Source organism: Manis javanica, chromosome 3 (assembly GCF_040802235.1).
Source record: "Manis javanica isolate MJ-LG chromosome 3, MJ_LKY, whole genome shotgun sequence".
NCBI lineage: Eukaryota > Metazoa > Chordata > Mammalia > Pholidota > Manidae > Manis > Manis javanica.
The window spans coordinates 118675373-118702049 of NC_133158.1; the positions used below are offsets into that span (position 1 = coordinate 118675373).

General features: G+C 38.6%; 1 protein-coding gene and 1 pseudogene across 23 annotated transcripts in view; one reads left to right on the forward strand and one right to left on the reverse strand.

The window, feature by feature from the left end:
* LPP (LIM domain containing preferred translocation partner in lipoma) overlaps positions 1 to 26677 on the reverse strand; it is a 628839-nt gene that overhangs the window by 219055 nt on the left and 383107 nt on the right. The window lies entirely within an intron of this gene.
* On the forward strand, positions 28 to 26676 carry LOC108392321 (very-long-chain 3-oxoacyl-CoA reductase pseudogene; annotated as a pseudogene).

Below are 26677 nucleotides of genomic sequence, written 5' to 3' on the forward strand. Positions count from 1 at the left end.
CCTTCCTCCCTCCCTCCCTTCTTCCAATGTCAGGAAAAAAATTTCCAGAGCTTAGAGGTAGGACCAGGGCTTATAAATAATGGGAAAAAGCTTTCAGCTCACAATAAAAGCAGAATAGATCTGTTCAAAGATGGGATGAATTGCTTTGTAAAGTAATAGCTATCTCATCACTGGGAATATTTAAGCTTATAATAATTAGAGTAACCATTAAGTGAATACATAATACATGTCAAACTGGGCTGTTTACATGTATTTTCTAATTTACTTTTTACCACACTCCTATAGGTAAAAGCTGTTACACCATTTTTGCATATATGAAAGCTGAAGCTTAGACAGACCTGGTAACTGACTTAAGAAGTGAACAGAAGCCAGAGACAAATTTTGAGCCCAGTTTTGCCTGACTTCAAAAGTTACACTAGCCCCTTTCTTTCTGTTCCTTTCCTTCTCCGCACCCCACACGAGGCCAGTCACCTAGGAACAGATCTTTCCAACAAATACAAGGTTCAGAAGAACTGATGCCCTTTTGTTGAGTTAATGAATCTGCTCTAGTCAGTTGTATGCCATCTGTCACATAGAAGCACGGCATTTCCTCCCAATTGTTGATCCCTTGAGCTAAAGTCACCGTCATGGCGTATAACAAGCCTCTGAGGTGAAGCCAGCAGATCCTGACTCCTCAACATTAAAAGTTCATCTCCTACAGGGAGACGTTACCAAACACCGTGTGAGGGCATTTGTTCCATTTCTTAGTCCGGCACTGTGTGTGGCTTGGGAAAGGCTGTTGACTACCAAACGTTAACCAAACAGCCTATTTTTAAGAGAATATTTAGCTCCATCTTTATAGTGTCTGGACTTGTAACTGCCCATTTCTCTAACATTAAGCTGAGCCACAGAAGCAATTACTACAGCGATAGTATTTCCAGGGCACACTGAGTCACTGTCCCGCGTCTGAAGGGGGAAATAAGTAACCTGTGAGGATTTGGTGGTACAATGCGAGGGAGGCAATGCCAAGGGTGGTGTTCTGCGGTCAGCCTCTGGGATTAAAGGGGGGAATGCTCTAGTCCCCCACAAAGTGGGTTGTACGCTTTTTTAAAAAATATAATACTTCAGGCTTAGGAATAAGAAAGTAAGAGCAGGCAGTAACTGCTGCAGAAGCAAGGGTGCGGTTTGCTGGGGAGCCTGACAGGCCTCCCCAGGAGAAGAATGATCAGGGCCGCTCCAGCCAGCACGCGGTCGTAAGGACGGCCGAGGTTAAAGGTTCCGAATCAAATCCGCGGCTACACAGAAAGGGGTTTTTCTCAGAAGAGCCCAAATGTCCCCGCTGTTGTGGGAGGTTGCCCAGGCACCCCGTGAATTAGTACAGAAGGTTGTGTCTGTACTTCATCCATCCGACATCTTCCTTTGCTGCCAACTTTACCTCAAAAGAAAAAGAAAAACAAACAACCCCCCTGATGACAGAGGAAATAGTAATGTACCTGTCTTCATGGTGACCTACACCATTTTGATCAAACCTAAGTTTCTTTTAAGATCATTGTCCAACAAATGTTTCTCTACATTTTTTGATTGTTTCATAGTGAAGAGAAAGGAAAGGATGAAAGAAACAAACAAAACTCAAAATACTACTTATTCTCCCAGCGGAACAGCATGGTGTAAACAAAAATAATAGGTATGCTACCGGTTCTGACCCCTCACAGTGTTGCTGTAGAAAATAATTTTAATGGAGAGCCAGAGACTTGCAAAACACATAAACAAAGTCATAATAAAATGGGATACTTATCCTGCTGCTCCGATTAGACCAACTTCCATTCAGCAGTTGTGACTAATGACTTGTTTTTCCTTTGGTGTTAGGAGCCCTATTACTGAGCTGAACGTAACATACCCCATTTTGTTTTCCTAGCCATGCTTATCTCTTTCACTGATGACTGCAATTCGATATTTATGAAATCACATAAAAATCATGTATAATCCTCCCTATTACCCCTTCCCAAATTGTCTAAAATTATTCAGAGGACAATAGACTAATGTGCACTCCAATGCATGTGTCCTCTTTAACCACTTCTGACAGTCTCTCTCTCTCTCTCTGGTTAGAGAACGCACTGTACTTTGGAGATAATTGACTGTGCAATATGATGATGTTTATTCAGAAACAGGTCACACAGACTGCAATTTGAGAGTCTTCCTTTATCTTCCTTATTCTCATCCAAGGGAAATGCATAATACTGTTTCCAGCAAATCAGAAGTGTGGAGTCTTAATTACTTCTTTAGATTTAACCTACTGAGAAAAATCCACTGCAAACATACCCTCCTCCCTTGAAATTGGTGACAATTTAGAAAACTAACTTTGGATTATACTTTTAGAACTGGGATGAGAGTGAGGGTGCATGCATTTCATTTTAACAGTATGTTCTACTGTTTCTGAAAGCACATTATGGCATTAGACTGTTTTCTTAGGAATAACACAAATGGACGGTAACTTCTGGGTAGGGAAGTATAGTTAAAAAAAAGGAAATCTCTGGCTATCAATCTTCTCTGGCATGGTACAGACATGAAGACTGGTTTTTGACCTGAAGCTAGAGCTTTTTCCTCCTCTTTGCTACTAGTTACTGTCATTCTTACTGATTCAAGAAAACTATTGGCATTGTCCAAAAGAGATACATGACAAGGTGATGAGAATGCTGCCACCAGAAGTGTGCCTGTGCAAATCATTTATGCTGTAAAAGAGGTACCCACATGAGTGGGTTGGATTTTTACCCATTAAGGAGATTGGCATGGGATATCACTAGGGATCCAGTTCTCCATCTATAATACCATTCAATTTTGATTTCAAAGATCTAGGACAGACACTGGGTGGAACAGATGACTAAACTAGAGGCATATTATCTAAAAAAAAAAAAAAGCCCATCAGTTTTGAGCCACTTCTTGACATAATATAATAGAGGCCTGTGTTTAGGAATGGGGGCAGATCACAATCGCAATTATCTTATGCCATTGTGGTCAATTAATACATGTTTACCATGTGCTGGCTAGGTGTTCAGAAATACCTAAACCTGGAGTTTGGCTAGAAGAAGTTGAGAACTATTGACTAATTTGTCATTTGTCACATAACTATTCACATTTTCATGGCCTTCTACTTGGAGTAGTTGAATGAATTTGCGAGTTAATATTGAGTATGTAGATTTCATAGGCTCTTTAGGCCCTTATATAAAATAAAGTCATCCAAGCTCACTGTTTTACAAAAGTGAGGAAAAGAGATAAATGGATAAAATTCAAAACCACTTATGGATTATTAAGTAGGACTAGAGCCTTGCACTCGACCCGGTCTTGGATCTTTCCTGTGTACCAGAATACTTCATTTTTCATCAGCTTGGTCACTTAAATCCCTTGAACACTGAACTCAAACCAGGTATTAAAATCCACTTAAATAGTGAGTGCTTATCATGCCATCTGGGAGAGCTTAAGGAATAAATGTTCATTATTTCAAAGGAAATACACATCATTCTATCATCCCCCAGAATATCCTCTCATTTCTCACTGCATCAGATTACAAAAAAGAGAACTTCTGAGTGGTATATCAGAAATGGTCTATGGGATGCTGACTTACTAAGGCAATTCCAGTCCTCGTGTATGTGGAGCAGAACGCAGCAGAGGCTCAGGCTGTGCGTGCTCCCTGTCTTTCTCTTGTATGTAAATGTTCAGCACTCACATGCTTCAGAACACCATCTGAGCGTGTCAGAACAGTCTGACAAAGCTTGTGCTCATAACACTTGGAGTTAGGGGGTGAGGTGGGGAGCTACTACCAAACATACAGGAGGCCTCTTGAGAGCAAGTGGTCTTGTGAGATTTATCCTCCATGATTCCAGGGAAAGGATTCAGAAATGCATCCAAGCTGTGTGTGTGTCTGGATGCAACCACAAGCTTTCTAAACTGTCCTTACTGATGTCCCAAGAACTGAATCTTTCGAACAATCCAGAATGAGATCAGAGGCTTCTAATAGAGAAGTCACATATATATCCTTTTCTCCTCCCAGATGTCGATGAAATTAATATTGAACACAAAATACATATTTTAAACATAGAGTTTCAACATGAAGTCCATAAAGTTTGTAACCAGGAACAAAAATAATTTTAATGCAGCTATAAATTCTCTGCTATGTCCTAGGGTAGGCAGATGGAGTGGCTGAGGAGACCCAGAACTGAGAGGTAGGCTGGGAGATCTTTTTCTAGCCCCCATTGTATCTTCTATGCCAGAGGGCCTTGAACAAATGGCCCTTGGTCTTAGTGCCCTCACATATTTCTCACCCCAATGAAACTTTGTGAGCAGGGACTGTACCTCTTCTAGCTCAGCAGATACAATACCTAGCACACAGCTTGGTACATAGTCAGTACCCAAAAAATGTCTGTGGAACAGACGAGTAGAATATGGGCTTGAACCTGATCTTGTATCAACCCCTCTGCTAAAGTTCTAGTTCATCCAAGAAAACATCAGGATGGTCACTTGAATATCCAAGAAAAGGGATGAAAAGAAGGAAAGCTTTGATTCCAGAATCTGAGGCACTAAGTGCTTCCTGGTACTTTCTTTTTATGAAAGTTTATATAAATATACTTTATATGGAACATTTTCATTCAGCCTTTTGTACAGATGCCTTTAAAACATATCTTGTGCTGAACCACAAGACTGACTGGAGCAGGCAGTGCAGTTAATCTGATAGTTCCATGGCAGACAGAATAAGCCATTATCTGGAACAAAGTAAAGACATCGGAAAGTTAAAAGCCTTCACATTAATTCTAAGATGAAAATCAAAAGAGTAGAAAGCAAGTTCACTATATTACCTTATATAACATATTGACAAGGCAGCAAAGGTGGACCTGTGATAGTTTGAAGAATTACTGATATACACACACGTTTCAATTACATCCCTGCCATTTTATTTGCAAATATTGTGACTGTATTATCTGCTATTTGTCTGAAGAGTAATTGATTCTTTCTATTGGCATGTTCCCCTCACTCCACCCAATTTTATTTTAATATACTTACACCATTAGACTAAGTTAACTGGAGAAAAATCCCCATGGGGAGCAAAATTATGTGAGATCTAAATATGTTTGAGACAAATGTGTTCATTTCCATTCTAGTCTTTGCACAGTTTTCCCTATGATTGTTCCTCAAAAGTCTGTACACCGCTGTTCCTGTGAGGGGTAGCTTGGACAGTGCTCCCAGAGTTGCCGTCTGCCACACTGAACTTTAGGACATCAGCTCTATCAGCCATTGATTCATCATCACCTTTACCTCTCAGATTGCCGTATGAACAGCCATGGAAGCCATGACAAAATCATATAACATTTCCTGAACACAAGCTCTGTGCAAAGAATTGGGAGTGAAGTGGGAGGCAACCTGGCTGCGTTCTGTTTAGCTTGGTCAGTGCCTGTGTACTACCAGTCATCAGAAACTGTGTATTTAACTACATAGTTCCTTCCTTCAAGTGGCTCACAAACCATTATGTTGGTGACAAAGCGCCTTCTTCACAAAGATTAAAACACCAGCAGATCTATGTGCCTTGGCACTTGGCAGAATCACGAGATGGAACAATCAAATATCACTGTTTCTGTCACCACGCTGCACTGGGTGATGCTGAGCAAACCATTTGCGTCTGATTATGTACAAGTGGGACACATGCTGGACTCTCCTTCTGGGCCAGGGGAAGCTCAGAAAGAAGAAAGTGTCTAGACTGTCTTCTCTCGGAGAGAGAAGAGAAGAGTCTCCATAATTCCATTCATCCACAGTTGCTAGATTAAAACATGGGTTTTAGCGAAAGGGCTGTCCGAAGTCTGTTTCTGGTGAAGTGGATAAAGCTACTTGCTTAATTCCTTCAGATACTGTCATGGAAATTATTTATCAGATCCCAAAACAGAGATGTGATCAGATGTTCTAAACTTTGGACACTGAAAAGGCATCAAACTTTGGAAGACACTTTCAAAAGCACTTAAGTGCACCAAATCAGGCATTTCCTTCAGTTCATTTGTTTTCAGCATGAAACTAAACAAAACTTTAGGTGTTACAGGTACAGAAAATGTCTTGTAGAGGGGCTGCTGTCAGCAGCATCAGCTCTCGGGAAGGCTCATTTCTCTTGCCTGTATCATCAATCCCAACCCCAGCCATTCATTAGGCCATTTCCTCATAAAGCACTCCCTGGCTACTCAGCTGAATATGACTCTTGGGTGCCATCTGGATACCCAGTGGATTTTATCTTTAGCAGTGCTGGTTACCCATCAGTTTATCCTGTACTTCAGACATCATCATATGTGTCTTACGCCTCCAAATATAGGGTTTGGAATATGGTATACACTGAGTTAATTTTTCAGTTAGAAAGAGAGGGAAGGAGGGAGGAAAGAATGGAAGGAATAACTCTCCCCAGGCAAATACCCAGAGTAGAAGAAAATATTTTAAACAAACATGGATTGACAAAGAAGGAAACGAAACTTCAGGGCCCCTCACTTGCTTCAGCCCCTTCTAAGTTCCTGGCAGGGGCTAAACAGTGTCTTCACTGCTGTCTTTTTCCATTCTCACTGCCATCTGTCATCACTCTTGTGGGACAGTGTTGAAATGGTCTCTGGAATTGTGGGATTTGGGTAGGGGACATGGAGTTGAGGATACATTCAGTTGAGTATGGTGGGATACATTTATGCAGTTTGCTGTCACTATCCCCACTTACCACTGTGTAGGAATGACTTCCTGAAATATATTAAATGTCCCTTGTCCCACTACTCCCCTGGCTCTGGTATTCACAGGTATGGGATCAGAAATCCTGTGACATGAATGTTTCCCACAGCATGCAGTATGTGTGGTGTATGCTGGTAGAGGAGAGAAGCAGGATGTGAAATGTATGGAGCCAAAAGGTAAGTCAGCCAAATATTCTATAAATCATCAGATTTACAAATATTCTGGAAGGACTATCCAGTACTCAATGATGCAAAAGGAAATGCTTTTCTTATCAGGATTGTCAAACAATTCACTGGAAACAACTGTAAAATGCACCACTGACTTGATTTTCTTTTTTGATGTAAATTTCACAAAATAGAATTTCTCAGTGTATGAACGAACTTATAAGAATAATACAGACATTTTTTAACAGCTTACAAATAAAATAAACTTGATAACAGTTTCCCCAATTTGACAACTGTCTCAAGTTTTACATTACCAATAAAAAAAATGTGTAGATTAAAGGAGGCTTCCCAAACTTTTAATAATAATGATTTCTATCAATCATACTTAGAGAAAAGCCTGAAATTATCTTTCCATTCTCCATACAGAAAATATTACAAAGTTAGGTTGCATGGAGATGTGACTAGAGAGCATGCAGCTACAAAACATAAGAAAAAGTCATTTAATAAAATCACAGCTTTTTATCATTTTAAAATGTGTTGCATTTGTTTTTCTGATTCATAATACATATTCATTTTCTTATGTAATTGTAATAGGATAAATTATGCCCCCTCCACAATTCATGCATTATACTGCTAACCCCTTGTACCTCAGAAAGTGACTGTATTTGGAGGTAGGGACAATTAAATTTAAAATGGCATCATTTGGTTGGGCCAGATTCAATATGACCGATGTCCTCATAAGAGATCAGGGCATAGACACATGCAGAGGAGAGACCACGTGAAGGCACAAAGAGAAGACAAGCTGAGGAAAGGGGCCTCAGGAGAAGCAACCTTGCTAACACCTTGATCTCAGAATTCTAGCCTCAAGAAATACGAGAAAATAAAGCCATCCAGTCTGTAGAGCTTCGTTATGGCAGCCCAGCAAATACAATAATTTTCTAATTATAACTGCATTTTTTTTTAAAGAAGTCTCCACAAAGTTATAAGCTTCAAAGCTTTAGGTCCCACAAAATCTGAATATATCTCAACACACACACACACACACAAAACCTCACTATTCACTGATGAGGGTATTAACTATAGTAGCCGAGGTCAACGACATTTTGCCAGAGGTCATTACTTTTTATACATACTTCTGTACACTTTCCATCTTGAACAGTCATTTATTTATAGTACCAGAACTGAATCATTTAATCAAAATGTTTATTTGGTTTCTGAAGTTTACATAACCTCAACATCCATAGGATCAATATCTGCAGTCTTCTCAGATAGAACAGTAAAGCATACCTAGATACCGGCCCCACGGGAGCCTTTAATTCCATGTCCTGTTGAACGAATTTCCTGTTTTTCTATTTAAATGTTAAGTAACTACAAGGGGCATTCTGTAAACCGGAGAAAAGTTGGGAACTGCAATTTTGTTTAGTTTCATATGTTTCCTGCTATGGATTTTATAGACCAGGAACAAGGATTCTACAATATATATATATACATATATATAGTGTGCACTACTGGGCAACTTGATTTCTCTGAAATTTTGTGGTCATCTGTAAAGAAGGATAATTAATCATTCTCTGTTCACCTCCACATTCTCTTTTAAGAAGCATATGACACAATGAATATGAAAATGTATTGCATTAAAAGGCCTACTGTGTGTATCAAAGGCAATGAAAGTACCTATCAATATAAACATAGAATCATCCTCAATCACCCAAATTTAGAGGTTTAAGAATTGTTCTAAAGTAGTACCTGTGCTATAAGGCCTTGGGCAGTCATTCTCTGGACTTGAATTTCTCACAAATGGGCAGTCTGGCTTCTTAGAAAAGCAAAGGCAACCCATATATTTGATCTCTGACAGTCTAAAAATCTATGAACTCCCAACATCACTGAACAAATATATTCTGGAACTATTATGTTCTGGAAGATTCTTGGGTACATTTGTTTTGATTTCTAGGACTTTTTTTAACTTTGTGATTGACAATCAAAATGGAAAATTGGACTAATTTTTTTAAATAAAGAATGCTAACATTACACATGGATATAAGTTTGGAATAAGAGGATATAAAATAGAAACCAATGACTCTGTAACCTGATAACCTCTTGCTAGAGGACAGGGTCCTTTGTAAATACGATCCATGTAATTAAAAAAAAAATGGAGCAGCACACTTGTGCTCGACTCTCTATTAATAGCATGGTACTAGAACTCACAGAACTGCCACAGAAGGCTGAACAGTCCCAGGCTTTGCACATGATCAAGTTCACACTTTCATGGTTCTCCAAATAGGTTTTCCAAATAAGCCTGGCCTAGGCTTGTTCATTTGGCATTTCTCCTGTAGGAACGCAACTCTGTGTTCTACACAGATGTTTCAAGAATGATGGTTTTTGGACTCTCTACTTATTCAGTCCTATCTCATGACAGACTTATTTTGAGTCAATGGTAAATGTGATTGGTAAATGGAACATTTATTTTGTTTGATTCTAAACTTTACATATAAATGAAGGACTTGTATGTGATTATACAACTTATTTTAACATTTTCCTTTTTTCTAATCCTTTTCTTATCAGCTATTCAATAATGATGTAAACTAGACATGTCAATATAAAAAACAAATGTCATTCCTGGCACTTGGCAAGCAGTTCACACTCCCAAGAACCTCATGTGTAAAAGAGGGATGGATCCTCAGCAGCCTGGCATGTGGAACCTGCTCAAGATCGGAAGAGAACTTGATGGAAGGTTTAAAGCTGGGTGGCTGTACATTGGTGAGGAATTTTGTTAACATCCTTTTATAAAGACGTAATTAGTATAACCGCTAAGAGCATGGGCCATGTAGTCATGAACAAGCAACTCATCCCTCTCTATCTCATTTTCCCACTCAGTAAAAACACCATGATGTGAAGAGCATTTTCTTCCTGTACCATGAGCAGACTAAACGAGGCAATGCACAGGATGCACCACATACAGAAATAAAAACTTAACTTCGGGATTTCTAGCATTCCCACCTGAGAGCAGATTTTAAAAGTTCAACACATGGACATTTTACCACTACCACATTTTGAGCATGAACTTCCCCGATCGTTTCCTAAAGGGACATGGGCTTCTGGTAGTTAAGAATCGCTATTTTAGAATTTACAACATCAAGTTAGGTGTTAGTTACCTACTAACTTTGGCCAGTAACAAGAAGTTTTGCTTGGATCTTGGTTATGTATGCTTATTTTTATGCTATTACATGCAAGTATGTAAGAGATGAGATAACTTTAACATTGATCTTAGTTTTAGAGGTACATAGCTAGAATGGAGAAACAGAAAGGCAACCAATCAATATTGAAATTAACCTAATTCGGTAAGATCTTTGGATTCTCCAGCCACTAGAGACTCTGGACAATCACACAGTCTAATCTTGCCTACTTTCCATCCCCCATCTCCACTGACTGAAGTCTAGTAGAGATCACACCCCTCAGGAAGCCTTGCAAAACTGATCCACTCTCTCTACCTCCTCTGAAGATCGCTAGAACTTTCTCAGGGCCTTTGTTTTAGCACTTTTACAATTTCTGTCTCATGTGAGCTATTTGTCCATATGTATCTGATCATGGTAGGGGAGTCATGTATCCTATAAAAAAAAAAACAGGGATTTTAAGACTGTTTTTCCTTTTTCTTAATAATACTTCACAAAAAATTTTGTGTTTTTCATTCACGTCGGTATACCCGCGGTTGAAAGCCATGGAAAGCGCTCTACCTGCTGCCGGCTTCCTGTACTGGGTGGGCGCGGGCACCATGGCTTACCTGGCCCTGTGCATCTCGTGCTCACTCTTGACGGCCCTTCGGGTCTGGGGTTTGGGTCACGAGGCAAGGGTAGGGCCGGGGCTCGGTGAATGGGCAGTTGTCAAAGGTAGTACTGATGGAATTGGAAAATCATATGCAGAACAGTTAGCAAAGTGTGGACTGAAGGTTGTCCTTATCAGCAGATCACAGGATAAACTGAACCAGGTTTCCAGTGAAATAAGAGAAAAATTCAAAGTGGAAACAAAGACCATTACTGTTCACTTCGCATCAGAAGATATTTATGACAAAATTAAAACAAACTTGGCAGGTCTTAAGATTGGTGTTTTAGTAAACAACGTTGGAATGTCATATGAATATCCAGAATACTTCTTGGATATTCCTGACTTGGACAATACCATCAAGAAACTGATAAATGTTAATGTTCTTTCTGTTTATAAGATGACACAGTTAGTGCTGCCTGGCATGGTAGAAAGGTCAAAAGGGGCGATTCTGAACATCTCCTCTGGCAGTGGTATGTATCCAGTCCCACTGATGACCATGTACTTGGCAACCAAGGCTTTTGTAGATTTCTTCTCTCAGTACCTCCATGAAGAATATAAGAGAAAGGGCATCTTTGTGCAGAGTGTCCTGCCATACTTCGTAGCCACAAAACTGGCTAAAATCCGAAAGCCAACTTTGGATAAACCCTTGTCAGAGACATTTGTGAAATCTGCAATTAAAACAGTGGGCATGCAATCCCGCACCAATGGATACCTGGTCCATTTCTTATGGGTGCAGTATCTTCAATCCTACCTTCTTGGATATATCTTAAAGTGAGCATGATTGTAGGCAAGTCCATGCAAGCTCGCTATCTGAAGAAAACCAAGAAGAACTAAGCATTGATCACTGCATAGAGTAACTTGGCCAGATGCTTCAGCCTGTGCGTGTTTATTGCAAGGCACCCACCCATCTCAAAAACCTTCAGTTGCCGTTTTAATGTTACTAATAAGGTTAAATGGTGTCATAACTGGGAGGAAAGCAGAAGCGCTTTCAGAAGTTCCTGATATAAATTCTAGATATTCCCAGGAGTTATTTTGAAGTTTAACACAAACGGTCATATTAAATGGATAGAGAACTAATATTAGTGGGGACAGTGTAATGGAAGGAAAACCATTATAGCAAATCATGGTAGAGTCACACATAACACTCAACAGTTTTCATCTGGCCCAAAATGCCAATGATGATTATTTTGTATTTAATCTGAAGCATACTTTAAAAAGTAATGGCCAGCTAGTCTTCTTTGTTTTTACCACTTCAAGGGAGTAGAGATGAATTGATTCACTTATGGGAGGACACACTGCAATTTGCAATTTGCATAGCTCTCTGTCAGTTTTTCTAAAAGTATATTCCAGTTTGTGCATTTATATACTCAAAGGTAGCTAATGATGTAAAAATAATATATGGAAATTGAGGTTTTTTTGACACATGAAGCCCACTAAAATATGCTTTCCTCAAATACATATTCTCAGTTTAAATGTATGTAAATACTGAAAGTTTTAATATGATTTATAAAGATAAATGGGCAAAATATGCATTGAGATGGGCAGCCACCTGTGGTACCACTAAAACGCTGACCCAAGAAAGTGGCCTGCTTGTACCTCAGCCACCTTTGTTTCTGCACTGCATGAATACTGCTCACATCTGTGACAACAGGCTGCCCCTAGAGCAGTAATGGTATCAGCTAAGTAGTAGTATACTTTTAAGACAGTGCCCTGTGGATAACAATACAATTAGTTTTAATAAGAAGAAAGGTATAAAAGGACAAAATATGATATAAAAGATGATATATACATAGTGATGGTTGAAAACATATTTCTTTGGTGGTTGAAGACACTTCTTTGGTGCTTGCAATTAAGGCCATTTTTATACTGGCTTAATGTAAATTAAGACTTGCTTTTATCCTGCTATATATTGTTTAGGGAACTCACCAAGAAATAATTCAATGTTGTTAAACATGTAACACAGAAAGTAGGTCTTTACCTAGGCTGTGGTTCCTAGGCTCTAGGTTTAAGCACCAGTAAATTTGCAAAAAAAAAAAAGAATTTTTAATTGGAATGTTGAAGTGTTTCTAGCTTCTAATTTTGCAGCTAAGGATATAAAACAAAAACAGGAAAACCCAAATTACCATCTGCTATTAACATTCTTATAGGAAAGACTTTTTAGCACTAAAAAGTAGGAAGAACATAATCTTAGAATAATGAATAATTATTTAAGTCGAATAAATTCAGTTTTAATGAAAAAAATAATAATAATACTTCACAATGATGAATAAGAAAGTAAGAGTGGTCAGAGGCCAGTGTGACAATTACATATATCTGACTTCACAATTAGATTTAGCTCCCTGAGGATGGGATAAGTTTCAGTTGATTTTTATATGTCTTTTGACATCTACATCAAAGTAAAATTTTAAGAAAGTAGTTCTAGGCAGCCATGTAGCGACATTGGTAATTATAACTAGGTGCACATATCTCATCATCATTTTTCTTAAAAATTACTACATAATTCATATATGATTGATGGTACTAATGGGATAAACAATATTTCTAAACCACATATGTCCCTATTTAGACAGAATTAGTTTCTAAGCAGCTCACGAACTACACAGAAAGCCCTTAAGATGCCCCCATATGGGTGCTAGGAAGGCAGCCCCTCTTAACACACACTTTGGGCCAGTTACATAAAGAACCATTAGGGAGACTGCAAAGTCTTGCAGAAGTCATTTCAAGGCCAAGGGGTAACTAGGAAAGGGTAGAGAGAAGAGGGCAAAATACAAGCTAATGAGAAGTGCATGTCAAGGTGAGTGACAGTTGGTATGAACAGGACTCTCAGAAAACAGATGTCAGTATTCGCCTTGGTTACACTGCCACCAGCAGGGGGGACAGGATGAGAAGACCAGCAGGATCCCTGGTTGCTGTGAACAAACCTCCTCTTAACTACAGACCCTGTCATAGAAATAGAAGGAGGTGAAACCTTTATCCCTCACTCATGCCCATGCTGTCCTGACTTGAGAGTATTCAGTTTTTAAGGGCTCAAGTGCAATTAAAAAATGTAGTGGTGTCATACTATAGCCTTTTAGCTAAGTCATTAAAATTTGAAACTTTTAGAAACATGCAACTCTAGTTCATTCCTGAAACTCAAATGCCTCAAGCAATTACTGCTTTCATTACACTGCTCACATTGGGAAAACTTTCCCCGCCACTTGTGTGAGAGTCAGTCGTGTTGTCTTTTGTAGCTTCACTTCTCATCAAACAACCATAGCCCTCCACTGCCCTGGGGCTGGGGGCTGAGAGTGGGCTTTAAGAGATGATTACAGGAATCTGGAGATACAGACCCTATGCTGATTAAGGGGCTCATACCTTCACGTTTCTTAGCATAAAAGCTCTTGTGTTAGCAAATCAGAAAGTTCATAAGCCATCTTTTCAATAGTTGTAAGGGATACCACAGAAGCAACCAGAGCCAAGCAAATCTCCCTGCATCTGCTCCGATCTTACATGGTAGCTGGGCTTATCCTAAAACCAGATACTATCATTCCCTTGCTAAGATGCTCCACTGGATTTCCATTTCACATAGAATAAAGACAAACTCCTTATCACAGCCCGTAAGATCTGGGCCCTTCTTACCCCTCCCACCTCATTTTTCCACTCTCTTACACTGACTATGCTCCAGACTGGCTTTCTTTCTATTCCTGTAAATGCCAACCTCAGGATTCATCCTTTCTGTCCTCTGCTGTCCTTTACGTTATTCAGGTTTTGGCTCAACATCATCTCTTCAAAGACATTACTGAGTCAGCTACCTAAATCAGTCATTCTCTATCCCAATATTAAAACCCTCTTTGTAATTTTATTCAGAGCAAGTATCAATACCTAAAATTATCTCTTGTTGCCTTTCTTCTGAAAACAGTATTAGAATACAAGCTTTAAGAGGAAAGACATCTCATCCCACTTCTGACTAACTCCAGTACTAAAAAATAAGGATTGAGTAAATTTTTAACAAATGAATGACTAAAATCATGTCTTGGCACCCCATGAAACTGATCTTTTTTGCTTTAACACTTAACTTTCTTTATATTCATGAAAGTTTATAAAAGAGCTTATGGATTGGGTGGACTACTTCATCTGTTCAAGACTCAGTTTTTAACAGAAGAATGAAAGTTATCAAACTATCCACCTGAAAGTGTTACTGAGAAGATTGTGTGCTAGTCCATGGAAAGTGCTGAACACAGAACCTGACACAAATGCTCAGTCAACATTAGCAGCTACGAATACATACACCTTTACAAGACTTAACAGTCCCATCCATCTTCCCCTTTAGCCTAAGCCCTTCAAAATACAGTAATCATCTCACGTAGGGGTAATATTTAACAGTCAAAAACTATCTCTGCATCTCTCATCAAACCCATCCTTCCTTGCAGTTTGGTACTCAAACTCAGATTTGATTTCAAATACGAGGGTCTTTCCATGATATAGACACTATCCAAATATACAACACATGGTGTTAGAAGGAAGGCTGAGAAGCTGAGGCAGTGGAAGGTGAATATGGTGGAGAATATAAAGTTGGGGGGAAATCACACACCGAGTGGGTGTCATACACTGGAGGACCCCGGGGCTTTGTGCCCTTTCACATATTAAAGTTACCTGAATAAAAAGTTATCCGAGGGAATGATTCTGTGCCTGGCACTTGCTCATTTACTTATGAACATCATTTCCGAGGCCTTACTATTTGCCAGTCACTTCACTACAGAGCAGTTACCAAAACAAAGTCTCTGTTCTTGGGACATATTCTAAGGGAGAGAGCAAAGCAAAAAAGATTAAAATACAGAATATGTTAGATGTTGATAAATATTACAGGGGAAATGAAGTAAAGGTAGATAAGGACACTCTGGCACAGAAAGGTTTTTTAGGGAGATCAGGGAAGACTTCAACAGAGCAACATTTGAGTAAAGACCTGCAGGAGGTGAGAGAATGAACCATGTGTGTATCGGGGGAAAGCATTCCAGAGCAATAGGAAGTAGCTGTTTGATTCCCCAGGCAAGATGAGATGGGACTTAGACCAGGGTGCAGGCAGGGGAGGTAGTGAGAAGTGATTGGATTTTAGATGTAGTTACAAGTTGGAGGTGAAAGCATTCATTATATGAGAGAAAGAGAGTAAGGAACAGTTCAGGTTTTAGGCCTGAGCTTCTGGAAGAGCAGAATCATCATTCCTGAAAAGGGCAAAAACCGTGTGTGGGAGGAACAGGGTTGGGCAGAGATAAAATCAAGAGGTAGTAGTTCCCTCAAAGATGAAAAAAACTTCATTAGGTTTACACATAACACTGTGCTGTATGGGGCAGAGAGAAGAGCAGATCAAATTGGCCTCAGCAAAAGAGAAAAACTGCAATGGTGTAGGTGGAAAATTAACCCCAATTACTACATAGACTGCATCTGAATTAAGCTCAATATATTTGTAATACAAGCTAGGACCTAAAGTCTAGATGAGATCACAGCTGGAATAAAAAATGAAATACCTGTAAAAGCACACCTCTTAAAAAAATATATAAATCCTCAGTAATAGGAAGTATATGCAGATCCACGTCAATTCAGTAAGTGCCATTTCATTTACTGATTCATTCATTCAGTTATTCATGAGTTCCATCATTCATTCATGAGTTCCTGATACATGAAAAGCATTATGTTAGGTATACAAGAAACAAAACTGAATTAGACACATTCACACCCTTGAAGAACATATATGTCTACTTGGGAGACAGAGCATAATGTGATTAAAATCAAATGGATGTGGACATGTGGAGAATGCAGAATGTGGTGGGAAGGTAAAATGGTATATAGCCTCTTTGAAAGCAGTCCAGCAGTGTTTCAAAAGTTAAACATAAAGTTACCATATAACCTAGCAATTCCACTGCTAGATATATATATCCAAGAGAACTCAAAAAAGATGTCCATACAAAAACTTACACTCAAATATTGATAGCAGCATTATTTACAATATAGCCAAACTAAAGAAACTCCAAGTGCCTATCAACTTATGAAAGGATCAATATACTGTATATTCATACAATGGAATATTATTCAGCAATAAAAAGTAATGAAGTACTCATACATGCTATAGCAAGGATGGAACTTGAAAATATTGTGCCAAGAATACAGTCATGAAAGACCATATATTGTCTGAATCTAAACACCACATCTGACAAATCGATATATTTCAATTAGACTCTAAATTTTGCAAAGTCCTTCCTGTATTTCAGATAAGGGGTTGGTAAACTTTTTCTGTGCAGTAACATATAGTTAATGTTTTGGGCTTTGAAGAACATACAGCCTCTATTACAACCTTCTCAACTCTCCTACTGTAGTGTGAAAATAGCCATAGATAATACATAAACAAATAAGCATGGATGAATTTCAATAAAAGATCATTTACAAAATCAGGTGGTGGAGGAGAGTTGGCTCATGGGCTGCAGGTCACAGCCACATTCCCCAGACTGCCTTCCTGAGCTCTTCTCCAGTTCTCTGCTGGTCACTTGCAATGTTCCACCTCTGCAGGGACCCCAGAATCAGTTGTCCCTAGAGAGCCTGCATAACTAATATGGCGTCCCTTGGACAGGAAGCACAGTAGGTTTAAAAATGGGGATTCCAGTAAAAATTATCTTTATAGAAACTCCATCCAAGTTTTTATTAAAGATTGAATGTACACAACATGATAAATAAGAAACAGCTCTGTATTCCACTAAGACTAGAGGCAAGCACACCTGCACTGCTTATCCTACCTTTTTCATAATAATCCCTGAAGGTACACACACACACATACACACACCAAAAAAATAAAAAATAAAAAAAACCTACAAGGTCTCCATGGTTGAGGATACATAAATATACCAAATATTTACAGACTAAATAATAAAATGGGCCCTATTATCTGGAACTTAGATTTAGGGTAGTTTCAACTCCTTAATTTGATAGAATGTTGAATGAATCTTGGATTTCAAATAATGCTAAGCATATGCTATGTCCAAGAAACAAAACTCAAAAGTTTTATTCTCTAAACTGCTGGGACCAAGGGATATTTGAGGTTTGGATAACTGCACAATGAGCTGACACATGGAAATGCAGACAGCTACCAACAGAGGTTAAGTGTCACCCTGGGCTAACAGTCAGAAGTCCTAGTTCCCAACCTCCCTCTGATGTTCAGTATTGGTAGGATTCTAGGGAAGTTGCCTCCGGACACATTATATAGTTTTTGCCACATATGAGTATTTTGTAAGATGTTATTAAAATGTTACATGTTATTATTATATATATTTAAAAATATTATTTTAAGTAAGTAACCTTCTTACTTATTGCAAGGTAAATAAACTTATTGGAAAATAAACCAAATTTATTTTCTAAAGAACATTTACTGAATTCCAGGGATGAAACAGAACAAACACTATATTATTTACTAAGAGGCTATCTAAAAATTGGATTTTCCATATTCCAAAAAATTCAAGAGCTAAAACAACAAGCAAACATTACTGAGACATCATGTCTGGAAAGCCAAATAACTGACTTTCACTACGTGGTGCTCCTGAATACTCTGTGCATAAAATCTTTCGAAGTTCTTATATTACTGCTAATCATTACACATCAATATGGTCAAGCGACTTTGTTTGCTGGGGAAGAAAACAACTCTACTGTCTCCTGTGTATTGGGATGATATGAGTGTTTGCAGCCGGCCATGAAAAAAATCAAGTTCCTAGTGGGACCTATTAATGAGTTGAGTAGTTGTCTCACTATAGAACTGAAATAAAACAAAGATAAAATACTGGGTAAATTAAAGTGAGTTCTCTCATTCTGTAATCACACACACAAAAATTATACATTACTAGAATCATTTGTTTTAAATTTCCAAAAAGATTTAGGGATCTGAGATATTTTTAAACATCTAAATCTATGAAAAAGATTAGATGAGCAAAATTAATAATAGTCACAGAGATTTCTTAGTGTACTAGGATATCATCCTGATGATAAGTTTTAAAATCAGGGGAAGAATAAATTATGGAACTAATAAAAGTCATAGAGGCCCTAAGAAGAAGTCTTTCCACAGGAACAATTATGAAATAGAACAATGATCACTAGAATGGTAGCCATTTTCTATTATTAGAAGGCCATATAAACTGCCATGGAGGACTAACGTTAGAAGATAGTACCTTTCAAAGCTCCTTTACACTCATCTCACCTGTCCTGAACCACTGTAGACAGGAACTGTGGAAACTGTGTATGGAAAAAAAAAAACATTGGTTTTCTACTCAAATGTGCTACTTAGTAATTGTATAACTAACTCAAGTCACTGCAACTCCTCAAACCTGAATTTTCTTATCTGCAAATTTAAGGGGTTATGATCCAATGACTCTGAAGGTGATTTCTACATCTGACAGTTTCAATATGCTAGTCTAGAGAAGTGGAGAGCAAAGGTTTATTATTTTTTCCAATTCATATTTTTTAAATTTGTAGGAAGCTGTTACTTCTTCAATCAAGATGCAAATCTTGCAAACATAGGAAGCTGATGAGTAGGTCATAAAGGAAATAAAAACTGAATCAATGATTTATTTGCAGATGAAATGATGAGGTAAAAAAGCCTAAGGAGTCTTAAAGAAGCTAATAAAACTTTTAAATTTAACAAGGTCATAAATAAGATACAAGGCCAATATTTAAAAATTACATTTCTACATGCTAACAGCTAACAATTGCAAATTGAAATTTTGAAAATCCCATTTACAATAGCATCAAGAATATGAAACACTTAGGTATTATTTAATAAAATATGTGCAAAACTATAATGTTGAGAGAAACTAGTGAAAACAAAATGACAGATACACTATGTTCATGTGCTGGAAGAGTCAATATTGTTAAGGTATCAGCTCTTTTCAAATTGATTTACAGATTCAACAAAATCTCAATCAAAATCACAGCAGGCTGTTTGGTGGAAATCGACAAGCTAATGTTAAAATTTATATGGAAATAGAAATGAATTAGAACAATCAAAACACTTTTGGAAGAAAACAAAGATGGAAAACTTACACTGCTTAATTTATAGATCTACTATAAAAGTCAGTGATCAAGATAATGTGGCATTGGCTTAAGAATATACAAATTAATGGGAAGAAATAGAGTCCAGAGATCCATACATATGTGGCCAACTGCTTTTTGTCAAATGTGTCTAGGTAGAGATTCATTGGAAGAAAATAATCTTTTCAACATATCATGCTGGAAAAACTGGAGATCTGACTGGGAGCAGGAGCCCAGGGGAGAGAGATGAGCTTTGATCCTTATCTCACACAATACACAAAAATTAACCTGAAGTGAATTATACCCTGGATTTACCTGAAAAAAAAAAAATCTAAAAGAAATCACAGAATAAAATCTTTATGACCATAAGGAAGCAAAAATTATTCAAAGAAACAGCACAAAATATAGAAGATAAAAATGATAAATTAACATTCACCAAAATTAAAAACTTCTGCTGTTCAGAAAACATTAAGAAAATGAAAAGTCAAGTCACAGACTAGGAAGAAATATTGGCAATGTTTATAACTAAAGACTCTTATTCAGAGCATAAAATGTACTCTTACATCTCTCAATAAAAAGAAACAATCCAATCTAAAAATGGTCCAAAAACTTGACGACATTTCACAAAAGAAGATATACAAATGGCCAATAAGTGCATGGACATACATGATCCACATCATTAGTCAAAAGGACCACAATTAAATACATTTATGTGGCATGAAGACAGTTAAAATTAAGAATTACAAGTATTACCAAGTATTGCCCGGGTTAGGGAGAAACTAAACTTCTATACATTGCTGGTAAGAATGTAAAATGATACACTTAGGAAAGCAGTTTGGTGGTGTCTTATGACATTAAATAATTACCACATGACCTAGTAATTTCTCTGCTAGGAATATATTCAAAAGAAATGAAAACTGTGTCCATACAAAGACCTGTACATGAATGTTTATAGCAGATTTATTCTTATTTCAAAAATGAATATAAATAAATAAATGCCCCCAAAGTAGTGAATGGCTAAACAAAATGTAGTATATTCATATAACAGAAGACTATGCAGCAATGAAGATGAATGACTATGGTTACAAACAACAACATAAATGAACCTCAAAAAATCTATGGTAAGTACAAGAGGCCCAGACACAAGAGTACATACCATGTGGTTCTATTTATATGGCATTCTAGAAAGGGTAAAAGATATACTATGTTAGAAAGCAGAATGGCTGTCCGGGGCTGAGGATAAAGGGGACCGACTGCAAATGGGCATGAAGGAACATTTTCTCTATATTGACTGTGGTAGTGATTATACAGATGCACATGTCTGTTAAAGGCTCATTGCCTTATGTATTTAAAACGGACACATTTTGTTGTATGTATATTAAATCTCAAAAAGTTTACTAAATAATATGAATCAAATTCCATGGACGTTTGACAAGTGCAGAAAGTAAAAAATACCGTGTACATAACAGCATACACATACGGCCTGAATCCCCAAAGGAATGCAAAATGTTATACAACACTGAACATGAGAAACTACCTAGCTCCTTGGGATACTGAGTTTCTGATGAGACAATGATCAGTAGGACATAGGACGATTCTTCAAGGATCTTCAGTAAACAAAAGTGCATTCTGTCCTGTTAGTTACTCTGCAGTAGACAGGGTTGTTCAGATACCATTCTATTCCCTTCATCTCAGTCACTGTACGATGGGGCATAGGTTGGTGGAAGACAGGCACATAAAGGATTCTAGTATTGTCAGAGTGTGAAAACTGCCACAAGACAGCTTAAGTGTAGAAAGAGGAGAAGGCTTCCTGAGAGAGGTTAACACCTTAGCTCAGTCTTAATGGGTCCCATCGGATGTCCACAAATATTCTATCTGGGGGGAGGTCTTGGAAGGTATTCCAGGAAGCAGGAGCTCCATGGGAAAAGCAATAAAGATGATAAATAAATAGGAAAATAACTTCTCAACTGGAAGCTGGGATGCTAAAAGTGAGACATAAAACTGGAAACTTAGGCTGGGGTTTCAACTGATTGCACGAGTGGCTGGGAAATTCTGAAGTTTTTTTTTTTTTTTTCTGTTGTTCCTTTAAAGGCAACTAACGACCAGGGCAGAGCTGTACAGTAAAAAGATTTATCTGGTAGCATGTGTAGGATGAATGAGTGTGGAGGGAGACTACAGAGGTGGAGACACCCATTCAGAGGCCATTTCAATGGCTCAGGTAGAAATGAGGACAACTGAACTGGGACAGTAGCAAGGGGGATTTAGATAAGAGCACAGATTTGAGATACTGAGATGGTAGAAAGAATAGGACAACTGTAGGTGGGTGATAGGGAAGAGGAAGTAGCACGCCAGGGCCCCAAGTCTGGGTGCTCAGCAGGGATTTAATGGGTGATTCCCCTGTGACTGATGATCCCATGACACTGCACCAGGCCTGCCTGAGCCCACTTGCATGTCTGCCTGTGACAGGGCTACTGTAGATCTGGCTGGTGATGCTGATGTGGCATTCTCACCACCCAAACCCAAAAGTGTGCCAACATCCATGGCTGACCAGGAAAAAGCCTGGGGACAAAGTTCAGAAGTCCCAACTTGGAAGTGGGGCTCTCCTATGAGTGTGACATATGACATTAAGGGAGAATTTCATTCCTGACTTTTCAAACCTCATCCATGTAAGAGACCAAAACCTCTCTCTGTGCTTAATGCTTATGGATTTTGTGAGGTCCACAAAACACTCAGGAATGTGGAAAACCCATATGAAGGGGAATTAACTAATACGACTGTCACTGACCTCTTCAAGCAATCTCTTCCATCTTCATCTTCACATACACCCAGATATCAGCACTGCCTAAGGCATATGTCCACATCCATCCCCCTCTCCACCCTCACCATCACTTGTTTTTTGTTTCTTTGATCCTAGAATTGAGAGATATTTAGCATAGGGATTGCCATAAAGATAGTTCTCTCCAAAATGCCACCAATTCTTTGCAGTATACTCAATATATATATTCATTTCTTTTCCACAATGAAATCAATTTAAACATTTTGAAGTCACTTGAATGTTTGAAATACTACTCTATCAACATTCTCAAATATTTTCTGAATCTTAACAATGCATAGGTCTTGGGGAGCCTTCAACACTGACCACAGAGGTTCATTACATTTACTCTTCTCTGACACACCAAAGACCCCCCAGCTTCAAAAATACATGAAGAGCAATAACCTATACTAACTCTGGATAAGAAAAAAACTTGTATTAGATTTATTGAAAGGTTGTTTGTTGGTCTCTCTGGTCTGACCATCTTGAAGGATATTTCTAAGGAAAATTTAACAATAGATGATTTAAGAATTTAACCTAACCCCTACATTATCTGAGCCTTTACAACATTCCTCAGATGCATAGAACCAGTGCCTATCACACACTAGAGCAAAAACCTGCTTCTTTAACAGAGCCGAGGCTGACATAGATTAGGCTTATGACAAGGAGGTGGTAGCCGAAGTTGCCCTGCCATTATGAACGTCTGATTGATGACTGGCCTCCAGGTCCTGGCTCCAGGGCTTTCAAACTGACTCAACCTTATCTGAGTATCAGAAAAAACACACAGGACAAGGGTTCTGTGAACTACACAGTGACTAGTAAACATTACATTTTATAAAACAGCAAAGAGAAAAGATTCTTTGTCTTTAAGATTTCCAGTAAGAAGGGCACATTTCTCTCTTATAAAGACTTGCATATGACAATATTTTTCAAGGAACTCAGCTCAGCTGGCACAGGAAACACATTATGGTCTACTGTAGCATGCCAATTCACTGCTCAGTACATTATGGAAACACAAATGCAATCATGATCCCCCAAGCCTTGAAGGTTCTGACTTTGTCTCCTCCCTTTCTTCGATTTTTTTTCTTTTTCATTGTCTTTCTTTCCTTGTACCTTTTCCTTCCCTTTTTCTCCCTCTTATTTTATATTGCACTATGATGTAGGAAAATTAAAGCAGCTCATCTCAAATAGGCGTGGGGGTATTTCTTTAGTTAAAAAATTTCCTTGAAGAATTAAATGCCAAATTCCTTAGAACTTCTCAATGCAACAAAAGATAACTGTTTTAAGGCATGAAGGTAAGTTTTCCATCAGTGACTACATTTTGGAAATAAATGAAAGCCAGTGAAAAGCTGAATAGTCCTTACTTGGCAATTATTCAGCCCTTGGAAATTTCCAAGCCCTTTGCAATCATTAATTAATTAGTGAAGATGGTGTTCCACTTTACTGAGGCTGAGAGCGTGATATAAAGAGGTCTAGAGGCTTCCCTTAAACTGAAAGAGGAATGTCAAGGGAGGAACTGGGACTAGAATTAGGAGCTCATTTCTCAAGCCAGTAGTCACATTACCAAGCCAAGCAGAGTCAATATTGGGACAATACGGGCCTCTGTGCACAGGTGCAGTTGAATACAGCAGTGTTCTGCTCAAAGCTCAACTGTGAGAGAGCCCACCCCTTCCCCACCAGTGCCCCTACCACACACACACAGACTGTATCTGTAGCTTCATCAGGGCTCTCTCCCCTCTCCCAAAACACAGACAGATGGCTAAATATCACCCTCTAACCACTCTCCTTAATAATCACAGTGAAAAGTACATGATTTGATTTTCATTTTTAAAATGAACAATATGTTAAAATACATGACACTGTTGAAAAACAAATACTTCAATTTGTTTTAAATGAAATCCACTCACATCCAGAATCTGTAATAATGCAATAGATTACATTGAATAATTACCTTACTCCAATAAGAAGGAAAATTAAGTTTCATGCTTTCTGGTGAGTGGTTAATCAAAGTTCATTCAGTGACCCTGAGTGGGTTGGTGAAGACAGACTGAATGCTAGTGATGTAGCTGGACCTAACTTCCCGGAGCCAGGTCTTGCCATAGGTGCTCACTGTTTTCCCTACTGCACTGGATTGGTTCCAAATGTTGAAGAGGGGTAATCCCAAGTGCCCAGGGACATGATGGGAAAACAGGATTCTTGAAGACTGCTCACTGCTTGCCACCAATTATTCCCTTCACCTGGACATACTTTTGCTCTGTCTCCTTTGTTTCCCCAGATGGGGTGCTAGGATCCTTAAACAACTCAGGGCCCATGTCTTTCCCTCAGGCACATCACTCAGCTGTCCTATCAGTCACACTGCTTTGGACAGGACAAAACCACATAGCTAGTTGAACTTAAAGGTTGATGGCAATTGTCCCAGCCTAACTTTTACTCTTCCTTAGAGGAATTTGTTGTGGCTGTACCAAAGTGAGGTAGAGTTGAATAAACTCATTTTTTTATGAACCGGTCACTTCTGGGGCCTGGAGGGACTAATACAAATACACTATAATGTTAACAAAGGGCAAGGCTGTCCAGCTTGGCTATTTTGGACAAACTTTTTTAAACAAAATAAAACAAAACCAAATCCTTAATAACATTTCTTCTCATGAAAAGATTTTGCAAAGAAAGTCTTTCCAAGAGTAATGTTTTGAAAACACTTAACATATTACCTCGGAATCTTTATGTTGGAAAGCAAACATGGTTGGCCCACTTTCATGTATTGGGTATTCATAGGATTGACGGATGCCTCCAGCTACCCATAGGCCCCATTTTCTGGGAAGGGTTATCTTCCTAAAAGGAACCTGAAATTTATCTGGGCCACCATTAATAGACCAAATATTTTCACATGAGAATACTGGTTTAGTGAACACCCTACCCAGAGAGCAAGGACCTGGCAAATTCTTGTTATAATGTTGAAAATGTGAATGCATATGCCCAGAAATTGACAATCTCAGATATGTAAAGGAATACATATACATATTCCAACCTTCTATCCAGTTCACCCTCAAAATTACTGCTCAACTTCTCACTAATCAAGGGCTCTCCAATTTCTGATTTCTCACAGCTCTAACTATAAGGAAGGGAGGTTTCAGTTTCAGCCCAGTGGCTGGAAACTGGCTCAGTTTCTCTGTCTCACCCCTGCCAAGTAATTCTCTTGGGTCCTCTCATTATGGTAGGAGGAAACATCACATCCATCCTAGTACTCATGGAAAACACAGGTTGTAGGTGAGTAGGTATGTGTAGTATTCTACCTTACCTATTCACAGGAATTAACTGAACACGTTGACCTAAAAGACATACATGCTTGCAAGTAGATCAAACCATGAAAAAGTGACTGCCATAAAGAGAGTTTTTAGAAATTGACCAACACAGTTAAAGGCTGGACAATAAATTCCTCCTGGAGGACTAGTAATATGGATAACCATGGGGTAACAAACAAGTGCCATCATATTGCAGCCCCTTCTCAAAGGAAACTAGACACAGCGTCTGCATTACCTTAGATCACCAGTCTCCCGATCCTTGGCCACTTGTTCTGCCTCAGCAGCCACTATGGTACCAGCTTTGTTTGGGTTCTGACAGTTTTCCCAGGAGTCCAACCTGATAGCAACACATTTTATGTTGCCCTGCACACCTCTCACCCGCAAACCTGGGGATTTCCAATCCTTGCCAAGAATGGGATGTTGAAGATATTTAGTGCCCAAGTAAATGCAACATCTAAGTAAGTATAAGGTGGTTTCTGACCCACAGATGGAAGCTTTGATCAACTGGAGACAAGAGCTGGGAGATAAATTATTTCCCCTTCCTGCCCTTGAACAGACAGTCCTGAGCTGCTATGGTTCATATGACCTTCTGGAAGATGATCCTCTAAGATGGAACAATTGGTTGTACTTGATAACAGTAGCCATACTAGTAACATATCCCCACATCCCCCAAAATGATCTTCCCTCATTCCTGCCTCACTCATGCTTCCCTGAAATTACACTTTCTAATGGAATAAAATAAACACATACACTTTTGTCTTAGGCTCTGCTTTCCAGGGAATGAAGGGCAAGATAGACACCCCATTATTCCCACCACTACAATAATGAGT